This window comes from Lactuca sativa, chromosome 1 (genome assembly GCF_002870075.4).
Source record: "Lactuca sativa cultivar Salinas chromosome 1, Lsat_Salinas_v11, whole genome shotgun sequence".
Lineage (NCBI taxonomy): Eukaryota > Viridiplantae > Streptophyta > Magnoliopsida > Asterales > Asteraceae > Lactuca > Lactuca sativa.
The window spans coordinates 64,232,029-64,238,242 of NC_056623.2; positions in this window are offsets into that span (position 1 = coordinate 64,232,029).

Sequence of the window (6,214 nt, forward strand, 5' to 3'; positions counted from 1 at the left end):
TCTAAACGAAAGTTGTAGAGCGTAGTCTCACCTTCGCATGGATATAAAGAACGTCGAAAACGGAGTTCGTATGAAGAAGATATGAATTTCCGAAGTTTATTATTTATTTTGTATTTAAATTTAAATGGAAACTCGGAGGCATTATCCGAAGGCGAGTCACCGGTCTGATCCGAGGTACGCCCCGCGTACTCCGAAGGTGTCGACATCGCAGCAAGTGGCTTCGGATGACGCATGCCATGACGACTTCGGACCAGTACGCCCAGCGTACTCCGAGGCTCCAGCCTCCTATAAATAGGATGCGAGGGCAGCCGACCCAATTGCCAATTTCTTCTCTTCTCTCTCCCGTTTTGCATCGTTTTGCGTGCCAGAAATATCCCGAAGCCCCGGTATTATTCTCAAGCCCCGAGGCAAGTCCCGAGATCCCGAAGATCCCGAGAAGTGCGGTTCCTAAGCCGAAGCTCTGCCCGCGAGAAGTTCGATTTTTGTGAAGATCTTTCAGATCTGCTGAGGATTACTACTTCTGCAAGTCGTAGTGTTGTCCGATCATCTTCTGATCAAGTGAGTGTATACTAACTTTCACAAACACGATAATAATACATGTTTGGTTCGAGTGTATTAAGTATATTGTTGTTTATAAGTGTGAGTGTATACTAACTTTCATAAACACGATAATAATACAAGTTTGGTTCGAGTGTATTAAGTATATTGTTGTTTATAAGTGTGAGTGTGTAGTTACTTTCTTCTAACACATAAATGTTAAGTATTTTCTATAAAATACGTGCTATGTGTATAGTATATTGTTGTTTATATGTGTGAATGTGTATTCACCCTCTTCTATCTCATAGATATGATTTATTCTCTATGAGATATGTGCTATGTGTGTGTGTGCCTCATCTGTTATGTGGATTATGTGTTGATTAAAGCATGCTATACAGGTTTTTAAACTATGTATACAAATGTATATTTTTATCTACTAATATGTTGGGTAGAACATGGGTAGATAGTTGGTGTGTAATAAACAGATGAGAGGCCTCGTTGTTGTTTGATTGAGTCATCTAGCGGAGTTTAGATGACGACCACTGGCTATTCTAGACAGTCTTGTGGAAACATTAGCAGGTTCGCCACCTGTAGGTGTTAATGAACTCGGGTGTTCATTCGCTGTACTCCATCCCCCTCATGGTTGCCTTATTTGACTTATATTGTTGAGGTACCCCCGAAGCATGTGTTGTCGCCCCGATGAAATATTCTTAGACTAGGTCCCTTGTGTTAGTTGTTTTAGGGACATAAAGTGAGAATAACGGGAATGGGTAATTAGGTTATTGTTGGTTGGTGAAAATTAAATATGATTATTTATTGTGGGTTGAAAACCCTATATGCTCACCAGGCTCCCAAGCCTGACCCACTCAGTTTTACTTGTATTACAGGAAGTGGCGCGAGGGCATGAGATGGATGAACCATCAGTTGTTTTGTTTACAAGTCTGTATATGTTTATATTTGTTGAATGACTTGTAATGTATTCGTTTATGCTTATTGGTCTGTATCGGAACATGACACCCCGAGTTTTGATTATATAATGAAAAATACATTTCTTTTATAAAATGCTTTGGTAAACATTGTTTTATCATGTTTTGTTTTTGGGAACAAATTCCGCAACTCTTTCAAATCAAAAGGATTTACTCTGAAAATATTTTAAAAGCATAAATGAAAATCGGTCTTTTCTGGCCGAGATTTTGGGGATGTCACAGTTGGTATCAGAGCATTAGTTTAAGCGAACTAGGAATTTGTAGGATTTTTAGACTTGAACTTAGAATGCTAAGTGAAGTTTTGAGATGTGTGTCTGTTCTGTTTTAGACACGAGCACTGGTTTATTTTAGGAAAGTTGCCTAAAATGCTTTATGTGCTAAATGGTATATGTTGCCATATTATTTGTTCGAATCTATGGTCTGTTGCCGACCGGATCTAGAAACCTTATGTGTGTAGGATTCTAAGCGTACGTCTACGGTATTAGAACTAGCATGTAAACGTTTCGGTGTGATAAGGAAGATTTGAATATCTACCATGATTGAGGATCTAATTTCACCTTATTCGGTGTGTAGATCAAAATGGTGAGAACAAGAAGTGGAGTTGGAAATGCTGATGAAAACAGGAATCAACCACCAGTGATTGAACAAATACCTGTCGTAGCAGCAACACCTGAGCCAATAACCATGGATGGTGTGCAATTGATGATTCAGACGATGTTGGATCGTCAGATGGATGAAACTAGACGGTTGCTTCAGAAGCATCGTGAAGAACTGTCAATTCGTGTGGAAGAGCCTGAATTAAATGAAGGGCAGAGTTCTTGGTGCAGTTCAACCGTAAGTTCTGCTCGGCTCAAAATTTGTTGGAGTTGGAGAATAAGTTTTTGACATTGACGAAGGGTAGCATGTCAGTTGATGAATACACCAATAGCTTCACCGATAAAATGGAGTTTGCCTTGCGTATCGTTCCAGACGAGCTGACAAAGGTGGATCGGTATACGAAGGGACTTCCATGGGAGTACGAGGTGCCAGTACGTCAGGCACTTACTCTAGAGGCAGCTATCTGGGCTGCCAAGTCTGTTGAGAACATGATAAAGGGAAGAACCACCGTCAAGGTTAAGGTTGGTGAGAAAAGAAAGTTTGAGGGAACATCTGGTTCCGGTAAGAAGGGCAAATTTTCGAAATCTGATTCGAAAAAGTTTGGAGGAAAAGGAGGCGAAGCAAAGTGGTGTGATAAGTGTAAGAAAAATCACTTTGGGAAATGTAGTGAGGATGTGACCTGCTACAAGTGTGGGAAGGTTGGACATTTTGCCAATGAATGTCTGATGTGTGTAAAACCAACTAGTTTTAATCCTACTAACTTAAACACAAAGTCAAACACACGAAAGGCAGTGTACCTATCGATTAGCAGTTTAGTTCAGGTAAGTAGGGTATCGAACACAGGGAACGGTAAACAATTAAAATAAATGCTAATATTATCTAAATAAAACAATTAATAGAAAAGGGGTTTTCTCTAGTTTTGCAAGACTAGAAACTTAAACAAACTAATTCAACTAAATAACTAAAGCAACAACTACTTCACCAAATTTGGATAAAATGTTTCTATTTAGGTTCAACCAATTCACTCCTATGGTTATTTAAGTTAAGGTAGATTAATTGCTATTGGTTACCAATGATAGTAGTTAGGTTCATGTTCATTACTCCTAACCCTTAGACAATTAACTAATTTAAGCAGTGATCAAGTGTTTAAACTAATTAATTCCCTAGATTAACGATTTGGATTAAATAAGATTTGTAATGGTTAATTAAGTTATCAATTCAATTAACCTCTTGTTGATGGTTTCTCAAACAAGCTCACACATTAATCTTCCTATTTTCTTATTAATCTTAGTTTCATAATCATTACTTCTAAACATATGTTTTAGCATTCACATAGACATATGAGGTTAACAATTAAGTGATGTTCATGCAACCTAATTGCCTTCCAATTAACAGAAAATAGTAGTGATTAATACATAAGGTTCTTTAACAAACTTAATTTAATAAATCACCAATAGACAATTAAGCAAAAATTAATAATTAAACCATAGGAGTTCTTTGGTATTCCCCAAACAGAAACAAAAACGAGTTTAGCTCATAGTTGCAGTAGAAACAAGCATAAAAACAAAGTATATGAAAGCAAACATGTTTAATTCCTAAGTCTAAGTGGTAGAATTAACCTAATTGCTTGAATTCTTCCAACTCTTGAAGCTTAGGGTTCCTTAGCGCCTTCTGAACCTTTTAGTCGCAGCCAATCCTTCAAAAATCGCCAGGAGTTTTCTCCCCTTCGATAAAGATTTGATTTTTATAGATATCTCAAAACAGAGTGTACTCGGCGAGTACATATGTCCTACTCGCCGAGTAGGTGTATAGTTATCCGTCTTGGATCAGGAATCGTAGCTATCTTCTGGAACAATCGCGTGTACTCGCCGAGTAACGCCGTCTACTCGCCGAGTACGTTCCGAATCAGCATTTTCTCAAAACACAAAAGTCGTCCGAAATTGTGTGTACTTTTCAGAACATTTTGAATCTCGTCAATCGGAGTTACGGTTCATGAGATATGGCCAAAACACTGACGAGGGGTCAAGCTGTCCAGCAACATCCTTCTTTCTTCAAAATCCAAGATCCAAGCCTCCAATTGCTAGTTCCGCTTCATTTTCCACCCGAGCATGTAATTGTTGCTAAAAAATGAAATTATAAACTAATTAAGCACCTTTTGTTCATTAAATGAGACAAAAACAACATAAAGTATTAAGATAATGCATGAATTTTATGACTAAATATGCCCATATCAAAATACCCCACACTTGACTTTTGCTTGCCCCCAAGCAAAACTGAATTTTAGTACACTAATATTACATAAGACAATCCCAATTGAACCCAGCCATTATGCCAAGACCGCAACGCATGCATTTGTGTCTAAAATTTTCCTAATAACCCCCCATACTCCAAATACTCACAATCCTCATAAACATTCGCCCACTTTTTCCGAACAATGCTCATTTTATGCATCCCTCCGAATCCATCCTCAGAAAACCTCTTAACCCTCAAGGTATTTTTAATTGAGCAACCCAAGCATACATAATCTAGATAATTACAATTAATGATACCACATTGGAGCTCTTTGGAATTCTTCACTTCTTTGACATTTGATCTTTAATTTCTTTGAATTCACCACCTTGTTGTTTGATTTTTGGTATCTTTAACTTTTTGAATTTCTTCGGAATTTTGATCTTTTTATCTTCACTTTAACTGCTCCAAAATTCTTACAACTTTTCTTGTAATTCTCTTTTTTTTTTTTTTTTTTTTACATGTACCTCTCTTTTTTTTCACTCTATAAACCTACATGCTTAAGCAGGGGCGCTCAACCTCAACCTTTATTGGCTAACGATAATAATTTTCCTGGATACATTTCTGGTACACGATGCTAAACATATTGCATCCTTCAAACTAAGCGAGGTTATGTTTTTGTCCCATGATTTCACTAGAATAAGGAAGCCACAAATGCACTAGAACGTATATAGGCTCAACTAAACATTTGGGTCTTCATGCAATCATCAAATATAATACTAGCATGATCCCTAATTGCTTTACCAAAATTTTCTAACTTAGCCCTAGCAATTTTAATGCAAAAATTTCAAAATTAACTAAAATTTCAAGATTTTCGAATTTTAACTAAAATTTTAACTAATATAACCAACCCCTACCCCACACTTAATTTTTGCAATGTCCTCATTGCATATTATGCATGATAAAGAACAATAAAAATAAGAAGAGAATTGGAACAAACTCCCCTGGGATAGTAGTGGCGAGGTTGATATCTCTTCTCTTCAGCTCCATCTTCAATTGACTTTAGACATGGGAACAGCTCATCCATGTCTTGGGTGTCAAAGTCTCGTGTGGTATAGCCTTTATAAAAGCTCCAAATATAAGGGAAAAACTCTTGGAAATGCTCGGAAAATGATCTTCAAAGAATAGAACCAATGCCCATATCAAATGTCATCAAATCTTCAGCTCAAAAGTAAGAAGAATGAGCGACTCGTCGAGTAAGTATGTAAACACGCCGAGTTGAAGCGTAAATGGCAGAAGAATCATGAATTTTCACATGGACTCGGCGAGTCCATAAGATGCACTCGGCGAGTAGACCGCTGTGTGACAAAATTTTTATTCTACCCAAGTCCGTTTCTGATGTATGGGGGTTATATAAACGAATAATTTCCCTCATTTTTCTTCAGGGAATAAACACTCTATAACCCTTCTATCAATTGGACTCATAGCTTGACTCAAAACTTCGTTTCCTCTCTCGCCTAGACTCGATTTCTCGCTTCATTTAGCCTTGACTCTAGACCCTCACTTGCATCCTTACACTCAAACTGAAAAGATCAAAAACAAAAACCAAGTAATAAAAAAAATTAAAATAAAAAAAAAAAAAAAATCTTAAATTATCCTTAAACACTAAAAGTTTAGAAAGAAAAAGAAAGGAAAACTCTAATGACGGGTTGCCTCCCGCAAGCGCTTCTTTTTGTGCGAGTCTTGAGCTGGACTCTCAACTTAATAAACTTCCAATATACTCAATGCCAATCCACCCATTGCATTGAATATTTTCTTTGGACCAATTTGTAAAATTTGGCTCTTTTCTTCTAAAATTGGCCAAA